Source organism: Nerophis ophidion, linkage group LG27, assembly GCF_033978795.1.
Source record: "Nerophis ophidion isolate RoL-2023_Sa linkage group LG27, RoL_Noph_v1.0, whole genome shotgun sequence".
In the NCBI taxonomy this organism is placed as follows: Eukaryota; Metazoa; Chordata; class Actinopteri; order Syngnathiformes; family Syngnathidae; genus Nerophis; species Nerophis ophidion.
The window spans coordinates 23,283,712-23,297,052 of NC_084637.1; the positions used below are offsets into that span (position 1 = coordinate 23,283,712).

The following is a 13,341-nucleotide window of genomic DNA, read 5'->3' on the forward strand; positions in this document are numbered from 1 at the left end:
AATAACTGCAATATTGTTATTCCAAATTTCTGGTGTAGTGTTTTTTTGTATTCCCTTCCAAATAATAGCATGCAGCATATCATGCACTGTCTACATGATTTCAGGATTGTAGAACAGAAGCTGTGATGGCCGAGAGGTTAAGGCGTTGGACTCAGAATCCAATGGGTTTTTCTCGCTTAGGTTAGAACCCTGCTCACAGTGTTGTAGTTTGTTACCTTTGCAGGTATTCAATTTTTGTCTGTAGAATATCCATTTGGATAAAACAGGACATAATGCAGCATGTCATGCATTGTCGTGACCAAATAATCTTATTGTAATTCAATATTTCATCAGATAACTACACACGTTTGGGGCAACATTTTGTTGTCATTGGACAATGACAACTGAAATAAGAAAAAAATAAACATTGGACCTGAAATTTGTACAAAAATAATGAGATGTTTTGGTCAAGACAATGCATAATATGCTGCATTATACTTTGTAGACGAAAAACAAAAAAATTAAGACATTGGACATGTAATTTGCCAACGTTTGCATATAATGGATGAAGGGTGAAGTTACTGTAATTAGTAGCATTATTTGGTCAAGACAGTACATGATATGCTGCACGCTATTCTGATTCAATTAACTGAGGATAATATTTGACTTGAAACCTTGAGCAAATGTACGAGTAAGAAGTTGGTCATAAATGATAAAAGACCGCTGTGAGCAGGACTCGAACCTGCGCGGGAAAATCCCATTAGATTTCAAGTCCAATGCCTTAGCCTCTCGGGCATCACAGCCGATTCTGAAGTAAAAATAGTTCTAAATTCCTTCAATGACGTACAAGCTAGTGCATGATATGCTGCATGTTGCTATTTGAAGGTGAAACGAAGTGAAGTAAAGTGAAGTGAAATGAAAATAAAACCTTTAACCTGAAATTTGCACCAAAAATATTGCAGTTATTTGATGAAAGATTGAATTACAAGGTCATTTGTTCAAGACAATGCATGATATGCTGCTTAATGCTCTGTAGATGGAAACAAAAAAAAAGCTAACATGGACATCCCACCTGAACGTTGCCAACTTTTGCAGACAGTGGATGAAAGCTGAAGTGACTGGAATTTCAGTGTGATTAATTGGTCGAGACACTGCATGATATGCTGCACGCAGTTTTCTTCAATTAACTGAGCACATTGGACCTGAAACTTATACCAAAAATATTGCAGTTATTTGATCAAAGACTGAGTTAAAATAGAATTATTCGGTCAAGACAGTGCATGATATGCTGCTTTATACACTGTCGATGGAAAAAAATTAAATTAAAATGACATTTGCTTAAGTTTGCAGACAATGGATGAAAGTTGGAGTAGCCTGAATTTCACTAACACTACTTGGTCATGACAGTGCATGGTATGCTGCACGCAGTTCTGAGGAAAAGATTTGAAAAACGGCACACTTAAGAAGTAAAGTATTGTTGCTGTGGGCAGGGTCTGAACCTGCGCGGGAAGAACCCATTGGATTTAGAATCATAGGCCTTAACTTCTCGGCCATCGCATCCGTCAGACTCTCCATGATATGCTGCATCCTGCTTTTTTTTTTTAGAAGGAAATTAGGGGAAGAAAAACATTTCACCTGAAGTTTGCGCTAAAAATATTGTAGTTATTTGATGAAAGATGGAATTACAATAAGATGTTTTGGTCAAGACAATGCATGATATGCTGCTTCATGTTCTGTACATGGGAAAAAATTTAAATCTTTTAAATTTTCCCTTACTAACTTAGCGTCAATGTCTGTTATTTATGCAGTTGCTCAAATCTTCTTCTTTAGAATATACATTTGTAAGACAAAAAGCAGCATATCATGCATTGTCTTGACCAAAGATTCTTATTGTAACTCCATATTTCATCAAATAACTGAAATATTTTTGGTCCATATTTCAGGTGCATTCATTTTTTCCCCCTTTAATTTCCTTCCAAATAGCAGCATGCAGCATATCATGCACCGGCCTGTACGACATTTTTGGAATGTGTACATTTGGATAAAAAAAGGACAAGTCTACCAAAATTTTGCAAATATCAGGTTAAATATGCTCAGTTCATTGAAAGTGCGTTCAGCATATCATGTACTGTCTTGACCACATAATGTTACTGCCATTTTTTGCCAAATTCTGGTGCCATTTCTATTTTAACTTTTTTGTTCCATCTACGGGGCATAAAGCAGAATATCATGCATTGTCTTGACCAAATATTATTGTAATTAAATCTTTCATCAAATAACTGCAATGCTTTTATTGCAAATTTCAGGTGGAATGTGTAGTTTTTTTATTTCCTTCTGAATAATATCATGCAGCATATCATGCACTTCTACGTCATTTCCGGACAGTTAAACAGAGGCTGTGATGGCCGAGAGGTTAAGGCGTTGGGCTTGAAATCAATTGGAATTGTCCCGCGCAGGTTTGAATCCTGCTCACAGCTTAGTAGTTTCTTACTTGTCAAATTGCTCATCATTTCTGTAGAATATCCATTTGGATGAAAAAAATGACATAATGCAACATGTCATGCATTGTCATGACCAAACAATCTTACTGTAATTCAATATTTCATCAGATAACTACACACGTTTGGTGCAAAATACAACTGTCATTGGAAATTGACAACTGAAAATAAAAAATACAACATTGGATTTTAAATTTGTACGAAAATTAATTAGACAATGCATGATATGCTGCATTACACTCTGTGGATAAAAAAAAGAAATGAAATAGATATTGGACAAGATATATGCCACATTTTCCAGATAATGGATATAAGGTGAAGTTACAGAAATTAGTATTTGGTCAAGAAAATGTATGATATGCTGCACACAGTTCTGATTCAATTAACAGAGAGAATATTTTACATGAAACCCTGAGCAAATGTACGAGTAAGAAATTGGTCATAGAATAGACTCCTACGCTGTGAGCAGGGATCGAACCTGCGCGGGAAGATCCCATTGGATTTCAAGTCCAACGCCTTTACCGCTCGGCCATCACAGCTCTTTGACTAACAAGACAGTGTATGATATGCTGCATGTTGCTATATGGAAGGAAAGTAAGAGAAAAAAAACATTCAGAATAAAGAAAAAAATATTGCAATTTAGTAAAAGATTGAATTACAATAACATATTTTGGTCAAGACAATGCATGGTATGCTGCTTTATGCTAGGTAGCTGGGGAGAAAAATAGTCTTCAGACAATACATTTTTCCAAATTTTACAGACAATGGATGAAAGCTTACTGGAATTTTAGTAACATTGTTTGGTCAAGACAGTGCATGATATGCTGCATGCAGTTCCGCTTCAATTACCTGAGGTGGACACTTGACCTGAAATCTGCATAGTGAGAATGTGGTCATTAGACATAGAAACATTGGATTCCCAGTCCGATACCTTAACATCTCCGCCATCGCAGCTGCTTTTGCTGGAGTTATAATAACATCTGTTAGTCAAGACGATGCATGTAATGCTGCGTAATCAGAAAGGTAAGAAGGAAAATTGGACATTAAACCTGAAATTTGCCATCATTTGTAGACCTTTTTGAGCCGAAAACCTTATTTTATTTGAATAAAGATAGTACAATATTTTGGTCAAGAAAGGGGGGTGTGAATTGTTTGACCTAAAAAGTGCAGTTAGTTGTTAAATTAATTGAATTAACATATTTTGGTCAAAGCTAGGCAAGCTTCATAAGTAAGATCTGAACATTAACGCTGGGAGCAGGATTTGAACCTGCGCAGGAAGATCCCATTGGATTTCTAGTCCAACGCATTAACCTCTCGGCCATCACAGCCTTGTTTCACTTTTCTACACTCCAGAAGTGACATACAAGGCAGTGCATGATATGCTGCATGCTGCTACAATCTTATTGTAATACAATATTTCATCAAATAACTGTAACTCAATATTATTTTTCTGTAGAATATCAATTTGGATAAAAGAGGACATAATGCAGCATGTCATGCATTGTCATGACCAAGTAATCTTACTGTAATTCAATATTTCATCAGATAACTACACACGTCTGGTGAAAAATTCACTTTTCATTGGACATTGACAACTGAAATAAGAGAAAATACAACTTTGGGTTTGAAATTTGTACAAAAATTTATACGATTTTTTGGTCAAGACAATGCATAATGTGGGCATCACGGTGGTAGAGGGGTTAGTGCATTCGCCTCACAATACGAAGGTCCTGAGCAGTCCTGGAATGTGAGTGTGAATGTTGTCTGTCTATCTGTGTTGGCCCTGCGATGAGGTGGTGACTTGTCCAGGGTGTACGCCGCCTTCCGCCCGAATGCAGCTGAGATAGGGCCCCCCTATCTCAAGAAAAGATATGAAAAAAGGTACACTAAAGTATTGTCGCTGTGAGCAGGGTTCGAACCTGCGCGGGAAGATCCCATTGGATTTCAAGTCCAACGCCTTAACCTCTCGGCCATCACAGCTGTGATATAAAGGAATCAAAAACATTTCACCTGAAGTTTGCGCTAAAAATATTGTAGTTATTCGATGATAGATGGAATTACAATAAGATGCTTTGGTCAAGACAATACATGATATGCTGCTTCATGTTCTGTGTATGGCAAGAAAAATAGAAATCTCTTAAAATTTTCCCTTACTTACTTTGTAATGTCTGTTATTCGTGCAGTTGCTCAAATCTTCTTCTTTAGAATATACATTTGTATGGAAAAAAGACAAAAAGCAGCATATCATGCATTGTCTTAACCAAAAAACCTTATTTTAACTCCATATTTCATCAAATAACTGAAATATTTTTGGTACAAATTTCAGGTCCATAAGTTGTTTTCCCCTTTACTTTCCTTCCAAATAGCAGCATGCAGCATATCATGCACCAGCCTGCACGCCCTTTTTGGAATGTGTACATTTGAATAAAAAAAGGACAAGTCCATCGAAATTTTGCAAATATCAGGGTAAATGTGCTAAGTTCATTGAAAGTGCGTGCAGCATATCATGTACTGTCTTGACCACAATGTTACTGCAAATTTTGGCCAAATTCAGGTGCCATGTCTATTGTACCTTTTTTGTTCCATCTACGGGGCATAAAGCAGCATATCATGCATTGTCTTGACCAAATATTATTATTGTAATTCAATCTTTCATCAAATAATTGCAATATTGTTATTCCAAATATCAGGTATAGTGTTTTTTTGTATTCCCTTGCATATCATGCACTGTCTACATGGTTTCGGTATTGTAGAGCAGTATCTGTGATGGCCGAGAGGTTAAGGCGTTGGGCTTGAAATCCATTGGAATTGTCCCGCGCAGGTTTGAATCCTGCTCACAGCGTAGTAGTTTGTTACCTGTCAAATTGCTCATCATTTCTGTAGAGTATCTATTTGGATTAAATAAATGGCATAATGCAACATGTCATGACCACACAATCTTACTGTTATTTAATATTTCATCAGATAACTACACATGTTTGGTGCAAAATACAGTTGTCATTGGAAATTGACAACTGAAAAAGAAAAAATACAACACTGGATTTGAAATTTGTACGACAATTAATTAGACAATGCATGATATGCTGCTTTACACTGTCGATAAAGAAATGAAATAGACATTGGACATGATATGCCAAATTTTCCAGATAATGGATATGAGGTGAAGTTACAGAAATTAGTATTTGGTCAAGACAGTGCATGATATGCTCCACACAGTTCTGATTCAATTAACTGAGGAGAATATTTTACATGAAACCTTGAGCAAATGTACGAGTAAGAAATTGGTCATAGAATAGACTCCTACGCTGTGAGCAGGGATCGAACCTGCGCGGGAAGATCCCATTGGATTTCAAGTCCAACGCCTTAACCGCTCGGCCATCACAGCTCTTTGACTACCAAGACAGTGTATGATATGCTGCATGTTGCTATATGGAAGGAAAGTAAGTGGAAAAAAAACATTCAGAATAAAGAAACAAATATTGCATTTTAGTAAAAGATTGAATTACAATAACATATTTTGGTCAAGACAATGCATGGTATGCTGCTTTATGCTAGATAGCTGGGGAGAAAAATAGTCTTCAGACAATACATTTTTCCAAATTTTACAGACAATGGATGAAAGCTTACCGGGATCTTAGTAACATTGTTTGGTCAAGACAGTGCATGATATGCTGCATGCAGTTCCGCTTCAATTACCCGAGGAGGACATTTGACCTGAAATCTGCAAAGTAAGAATGTGGTCATTAGACATAGAAACATTGGATTCCCAGTCCGACACCTTAACATCTCCGCCATCGCAGCTGCTTTTGCTGGAGTTATAATAACATCTGTTAGTCAAGACGATGCATGTAATGCTGCGTAATCAGAAAGGTAAGAAGGAAAATTGGACATTAAACCTGAAATTTGACATCATTTGTAGACCCTTTTGAGCCGAAATCCTTATTTTATTTGAATAAAGATAGTACAATATTTTGGTCAAGAAAGGGAGGGGTGAATTGTTTGACCTAAAAAGTGCAGCTAGTTGTTAAATTAATTGAATTAACATATTTTGGTCAAGACTATGCAAGCTTCATAAGTAAGACTTGAACATTAACGCTGCGAGCAGGATTTGAACCTGCGCGGGAAGATCCCTTTGGATTTCTAGTCCAACGCATTAACCTCTCGGCCATCACAGCCTTATTTCAGCTTTCTACACTCCAGAAGTGACATACAAGGCAGTGCATGATATGCTGCATGCTGCTACAATCTTATTGTAATACAATATTTCATCAAATAACTGTAACTCAATATTATTTTTCTGTGGAGTATCAATTTGGATAAAAGAGGACATAATGCAGCATGTCATGCATTGTCATGACCAAGTAATCTTACTGTAATTCAATATTTCATCAGATAACTACACACGTCTGGTGCAAAATTCAGTTTTCATTGGACATTGACAACTGAAATAAGAGAAAATACAACATTGGGTTTGAAATTTGTACAAAAATGTATACGATTTTTTGGTCAAGACAATGCATGATGTGGGCATCACGGTGGTAGAGGGGTTAGTGCATTCGCCTCACAATACGAAGGTCCTGAGCAGTCCTGGAATGTGAGTGTGAATGTTTTCTGTCTATCTGTGTTGGCCCTGCAATGAGGTGGTGACTTGTCCAGGGTGTACGCCGCCTACCACCCAAAGGCAGCTGAGATAGATATCTCAAGAAAATATATGAAAAAATGCACACAAAAGTATTGTCGCTGTGAGCAGGGTTCGAACCTGCGCGGGAAGATCCCATTGGATTTCGAGTCCAACGCCTTAACCTCTCGGCCATCACAGCTGTAAGACCCACCATGGTATTAAGGGATCAAAAACATTTCACCTGAATTTTGCGCTAAAAATATTGTAGTTATTCGATGATAGATGGAATTACAATAAGATGCTTTGGTCAAGACAATACATGATATGCTGCTTCATGTTCTGTGTATGGGAAGAAAAATTGAAATCTCTTAAATTTTCCCTTACTTACTTTGTAATGTCTGTTATTTGTGCAGTTGCTCAAATCTTCTTCTTTAGAATATGCATTTGTATGGAAAAAAGACAAAAAGCAGCATATCATGCATTGTCTTAACCAAATAACCTTATTTTAACTCCATATTTCATCAAATAACTGAAATATTTTTGGTACAAATTTCAGGTCCATAAGTTGTTTTCCCCTTTACTTTCCTTCCAAATAGCAGCATGCAGCATATCATGCACCGGCCTGTATGCCATTTTTGGAATGTGTACATTTGGTTAAAAAAGAGACGAGTCAACCAAAGTTTTGAAAATTTCATGTTAAATGTGCTCAGTTCATTGAAAGTGCCTGCAGCATATCATGTACTGTCTTGACCACAATGTTACTGCAAATTTTGGCCGAATTCAGGTGCCATGTCTATTGTACCTTTTTTGTTCCATCTACGGGGCATAAAGCAGCATATCATGCATTGTCTTGACCAAATATTATTATTGTAATTCAATCTTTCATCAAATAACTGCAATATTGTTATTCCAAATTTCAGGTGTAGTGTTTTTTTGTATTCCCTTCCAAATAATAGCATGCAGCATATCATGCACTGTCTACATGATTTCGTATTGTAGAACAGAAGCTGTGATGGCCGAAAGGGTAAGGCGTTGGACTCAGAATCCAATGGGTTTTTCTCGCTTAGGTTAGAACCCTGCTCACAGTGTTGTAGTTTGTTACCTGTGCAGGTACTCAATGTTTTTCTGTAGAATATCCATTTTGATAAAACAGGACATAATGCAGCATGTCATGCATTGTCGTGAACAAATAATCTTATTGTAATTCAATATTTCATCAGATTACACACGTTTTGGGGCAAATTTAGTAGTCATTGGACAATGACAACTGAAATAAGAAAACAATAAACATTGGACCTGAAATTTGTACAAAAATAATTAGATGTTTTGGTCAAGACGATAAATAATATGCTGCATTATACTTTGTAGACGAAAAAATAAAATAAAATAAGACATTGGACATGTAATTTGCCAACTTTTGCAGATAATGAACGAAGGGTGAAGTTACTGTAATTAGTAGCATTATTTGGTCAAGACAGTACATGATATGCTGCACGCTATTCTGATTCAATTAACTGAGGAGAATATTTGACATGAAACCTTGAGCAAATGTACCAGTAAGAAGTTGGTCATAAATTATAAAAGACCGCTGCGAGCAGGATTCGAACCTGCGCGGGAACATCCCATTGGATTTCAAGTCCAACGCCTTAACCTCTCGGCCATCACAGCCGTTTCTGAGCTCGAAATAGTTCTAAATTCCTTCAATGACGTACAAGCTAGTGCATGATATGCTGCATGTTGCTATTTGAAGGTGAAATGACGTGAAGTAAAGTGAAGTGAAATGAAAATAAAACCTTTAACCTGAAATTTGCACCAAAAATATTGCAGTCATTTGATGAAAGATTGAATTACAAGGTTATTTGTTCAAGACAATGCATGACATGCTGCTGAATGCTCTGTAGATGGAAACAAAAAAAAAAGATAACATGGACATCCCACCTGAATGTTGCCAACTTTTGCAGACAGTGGATGAAAGCTGAAGTGACTGGAATTTCAGTGTGATTTATTGGCCAAGACACTGCATGATATGCTGCACACAGTTTTGCTTCAATTAAGTGAGCACATTGGACCTGAAACTTGTACCAAAAATATTGCAGATATTTGATAAAGACTGAGTTAAAATAGAATTATTTGGTCAAGACAGTGCATGGTATGCTGCTTTATGTAAGGTCGATGGAAAAAAATGAAATTTTCAGACGATGGATGAAAGTTGGAGTAGCGTGAATTTCACTAACACTACTTGGTCATGACAGTGCATGGTATGCTGCACGCAGTTCTGAGGAGAAGATTTGAGAAACGGCACACTAAAGAATTAAAGTATTGTCACTGTGAGGAGGGTTTGAACCTGCGCGGGAAGATCCCAGTGGATTTCAAGTCCAACGCCTTAACCGCTCGGCCATCACAGCTTTTTGACTAGCAAGACAGTGTATGATATGCTGCATGTTGCTATTTGGAAGGAAAGTAAGAGAAAAAAAAACATTCAGAATAAAGAAAAAAATATTGCAATTTAGTAAAAGATTGAATTACAATAACATATTTTGGTCAAGACAATGCATGGTGTGCTGCTTTATGCTAGGTAGCTGGGGAGAAAAATAGACATCAGACAATACATTTTTCCAAATTTTACAGACAATGGATGAAAGCTTACTGGGATTTTAGTAACATTGTTTGGTCAAGACAGTGCATGATATGCTGCATGCAGTTCTACTTCAATTACCTGAGGAAGACATTTGACCTGAAATCTGCATAGTGAGAATGTGGTCATTAGACATAGAAACATTGGATTCCCAGTCCGATACCTTAACATCTCCGCCATCGCAGCTGCTTTTGCTGGAGTTATAATAACATCTGTGAGTCAAGACGATGCATGTAATGCTGCGTAATCAGAAAGGTAAGAAGGAAAATCGGACATTAAACCTGAAATTTGCCTACATTTGTAGACCCTTTTGAGCTGAAAACATTGCAGTTATTTGATGAAAGATAGTACAATATTTTGGTCAAGACAGTGCATGATATGCTGCCATTTGGAAGAAGATTAAGGAAGGGGGGGTGAATTGTTTGACCTAAAAAGTGCAGTTAGTTGTTAAACTAATAGAATTAAGATATTTTGGTCAAGAGGTTTATAAGCAAGTTTTGAACATTAACGCTGTGAGCAGGATTTGAACCTGCGCGGGAAGATCCCATTAGACTTCTAGTCCAACACCTTAACCTCTCGGCCATCACAGCCTTGTTTCAGCTTTCTACACTCCAGAAGTGACATACAAATCAGTGCATGATATGCTGCATGCTGCTACAATCTTATTGTAATACAATATTTAATCAAATAACCGTAAGTCGAGATCAATATTATTTTTCTGTAGAATATCAATTTGGATAAAAGCGGACATAATGCAGCATGTCATGCATTGTCATGACCAAATGATCTTACTGTAATTCAATATTTCATCAGATAACTACACACGTCTGGTGCAAAATTCACTTTTCATTGGACATTGACGACTGAAATAAGAGAAAATACAACATTGGGTCTGAAATTTGTACAAAAATTTATACGATTTTTTGGTCAAGACAATGCATGATGTGGGCATCACGGTGGTAGAGGGGTTAGTGCATTCGCCTCACAATACGCAGGTCCTGAGCAGTCCTGGAATGTGAGTGTGAATGTTGTCTGTCTATCTGTGTTGGCCCTGCCATGAGGTGGTGACTTGTCCAGGGTGTAACCCGCCTACCGCCCAAATGCAGCTTAGATAGGGCCCCATATCTTAAGAAAAGATATGAAAAAAGGAACACTAAAGCATTGTCGCTGTGAGCAGGGTTCGAACCTGCGCGGGAAGATCCCATTGGATTTCGAGTCCAACGCCTTAACCTCTCGGCCATCACAGCTGTAAGACTCTAATGATATTAAGGGATGAAAAACATTTCACCTGAAGTTTGCGCTAAAAATATTGTAGTTATTCGATGATAGATGGAATTACAATAAGATGCTTTGGTCAAGACAATACATGATATGCTGCTTCATGTTCTGTGTATGGCAAGAAAAATAGAAATCTCTTAAATGTTCCCTTACTTACTTTGTAATGTCTGTTATTTGTGCAGTTGCTCAAATCTTCTTCTTTAGAATTTGCATTTGTATGGAAAAAAGACAAAAAGCAGCATATCATGCATTGTCTTAACCAAATAACCTTATTTTAACTCCATATTTCATCAAATAACTGAAATATTTTTGGTACAAATTTTAGGTCCATAAGTTGTTTTCCCCTTTACTTTCCTTCCAAATAGCAGCATGCAGCATATCATGCACCGGCCTGTACAGCATTTTTGGAATGTGTACATTTGGTTAAAAAAAGAGACGAGTCAACCAAAGTTTTGACAATTTCATGTTAAATATGCTCAGTTCATTGAAAGTGTGTGCAGCATATCATGTACTGTCTTGACCACAATGTCACTGCAAATTTTGGCCAAATTCAGGTGCCTTGTCTATTTTACATTTTTGTTCCATCTACGGGGCATAAAGTAGCATATCATGCATTGTCTTGACCAAATATTATTATTGTAATTCAATCTTTCATCAAATAACTGCAATATTGTTATTCCAAATTTCAGGTGTAGTGTTTTTTTGTATTCCCTTCCAAATAATAGCATGCAGCATATCATGCACTGTCTACATGGTTTCAGGATTGTAGAACAGAAGCTGTGATGGCCGAGAGGTTAAGGCGTTGGACTCAGAATCCAATGGGTTTTTCTCGCTTAGGTTAGAACCCTGCTCACAGTGTTGTAGTTTGTTACCTTTGCAGGTATTCAATTTTTCTCTGTAGAATATCCATTTGGATAAAACAGGACATAATGTAGCATGCCATGCATTGTCGTGACCAAATAATCTTATTGTAATTCAATATTTCATCAGATTACACACGTTTGGGGCAAAATTTAGTAGTCATTGGACAATGACAACTGAAATAAGAAAAAAATAAACATTGGACCTGAAATTTGTACAAAAATAATGAGATGTTTTGGTCAAGACGATAAATAATATGCTGCATTATACTTTGTAGACGAAAAAATAAAATAAAATAAGACATTGGACATGTAATTTGCCAACGTTTGCAGATAATGAATGAAGGGTGAAGTTACTGTAATTAGTAGCATTATTTGGTCAAGACAGTACATGATATGCTGCACACTATTCTGATTCAATTAACTGAGGAGAATATTTGACATGAAACCTTGAACAAATGTACCAGTAAGAAGTTGGTCATAAATTAGAAAAGACCGCTGTGAGCAGGATTCAAACCAGCGTGGGAAGGTCCCGTTGGATTTCAAGTCCAACGCCTTCACCTCTCGGCCATCACAGCCGTTTATGAAGTAAAAATAGTTCTAAATTCCTTCAATGTCGTACAAGCTAGTGCATGATATGCTGCATGTTGCTATTTGAAGGTGAAACGAAGTGAAGTAAAGTGAAGTGAAATGAAAATAAAACCTTTAACCTGAAATTTGCACCAAAAATATTGCAGTTATTTGATGAAAGATTGAATTACAAAGTTATTTGTTCAAGACAATGCATGACATGCTGCTTAATGCTCTGTAGATGGGGGAGAAAAAAGCTAACATGGACATCCCACCTGAATGTTGCCAACTTTTGCAGACAGTGGATGAAAGCTGAAGTGACTGGAATTTCAGTGTGATTAATTGGTCGAGACACTGCATGATATGCTGCACGCAGTTTTCTTCAATTAACTGAGCACATTGGACCTGAAACTTATACCAAAAATATTGCAGTTATTTGATCAAAGACTGAGTTAAAATAGAATTATTCGGTCAAGACAGTGCATGGTATGCTGCTTTATACACTGTCGATGGAAAAAAATTAAATTAAAATGACATTTGCTTAAGTTTGCAGACAATGGATGAAAGTTGGAGTAGCGTGAATTTCACTAACACTACTTGGTCATGACAGTGCATGGTATGCTGCACGCAGTTCTGAGGAAAAGATTTGAAAAACGGCAAACTTAAGAAGTAAAGTATTGTTGCTGTGGGCAGGGTCTGAACCTGCGCGGGAAGAACCCATTGGATTTAGAATCATAGGCCTTAACTTCTCGGCCATCGCATCCGTCAGACTCTCCATGATATGCTGCATCCTGCTTTTTTTTTTTAGAAGGAAATTAGGGGAAGAAAAACATTTCACCTGAAGTTTGCGCTAAAAATATTGTAGTTATTTGATGAAAGATGGAATTACAATAAGATGTT

General features: G+C 36.9%; 14 non-coding genes and 1 pseudogene across 14 annotated transcripts; 3 read left to right on the forward strand and 12 right to left on the reverse strand.

The window, feature by feature from the left end:
* LOC133544461 (suppressor of tumorigenicity 14 protein homolog) overlaps window positions 1-13,341 on the forward strand; it is a 480,364-nt pseudogene that overhangs the window by 220,155 nt on the left and 246,868 nt on the right.
* Window positions 120-201, forward strand: trnal-cag (transfer RNA leucine (anticodon CAG)). The gene has a single exon. It is a non-coding gene; the product is annotated as a tRNA-Leu (tRNA).
* On the reverse strand, window positions 701-782 carry trnas-uga (transfer RNA serine (anticodon UGA)). The gene has a single exon. It is a non-coding gene; the product is annotated as a tRNA-Ser (tRNA).
* On the reverse strand, window positions 2,935-3,016 carry trnas-uga (transfer RNA serine (anticodon UGA)). The gene has a single exon. It is a non-coding gene; the product is annotated as a tRNA-Ser (tRNA).
* On the reverse strand, window positions 3,724-3,805 carry trnas-aga (transfer RNA serine (anticodon AGA)). Its single transcript has one exon. It is a non-coding gene; the product is annotated as a tRNA-Ser (tRNA).
* Window positions 4,376-4,457, reverse strand: trnas-uga (transfer RNA serine (anticodon UGA)). The gene has a single exon. It is a non-coding gene; the product is annotated as a tRNA-Ser (tRNA).
* On the reverse strand, window positions 5,781-5,862 carry trnas-uga (transfer RNA serine (anticodon UGA)). The gene has a single exon. It is a non-coding gene; the product is annotated as a tRNA-Ser (tRNA).
* Window positions 6,571-6,652, reverse strand: trnas-aga (transfer RNA serine (anticodon AGA)). Its single transcript has one exon. It is a non-coding gene; the product is annotated as a tRNA-Ser (tRNA).
* On the reverse strand, window positions 7,216-7,297 carry trnas-cga (transfer RNA serine (anticodon CGA)). Its single transcript has one exon. It is a non-coding gene; the product is annotated as a tRNA-Ser (tRNA).
* Window positions 8,685-8,766, reverse strand: trnas-uga (transfer RNA serine (anticodon UGA)). Its single transcript has one exon. It is a non-coding gene; the product is annotated as a tRNA-Ser (tRNA).
* trnas-uga (transfer RNA serine (anticodon UGA)) lies at window positions 9,422-9,503 on the reverse strand. The gene has a single exon. It is a non-coding gene; the product is annotated as a tRNA-Ser (tRNA).
* trnas-aga (transfer RNA serine (anticodon AGA)) lies at window positions 10,242-10,323 on the reverse strand. The gene has a single exon. It is a non-coding gene; the product is annotated as a tRNA-Ser (tRNA).
* Window positions 10,899-10,980, reverse strand: trnas-cga (transfer RNA serine (anticodon CGA)). Its single transcript has one exon. It is a non-coding gene; the product is annotated as a tRNA-Ser (tRNA).
* On the forward strand, window positions 11,788-11,869 carry trnal-cag (transfer RNA leucine (anticodon CAG)). The gene has a single exon. It is a non-coding gene; the product is annotated as a tRNA-Leu (tRNA).
* trnas-uga (transfer RNA serine (anticodon UGA)) lies at window positions 12,368-12,449 on the reverse strand. The gene has a single exon. It is a non-coding gene; the product is annotated as a tRNA-Ser (tRNA).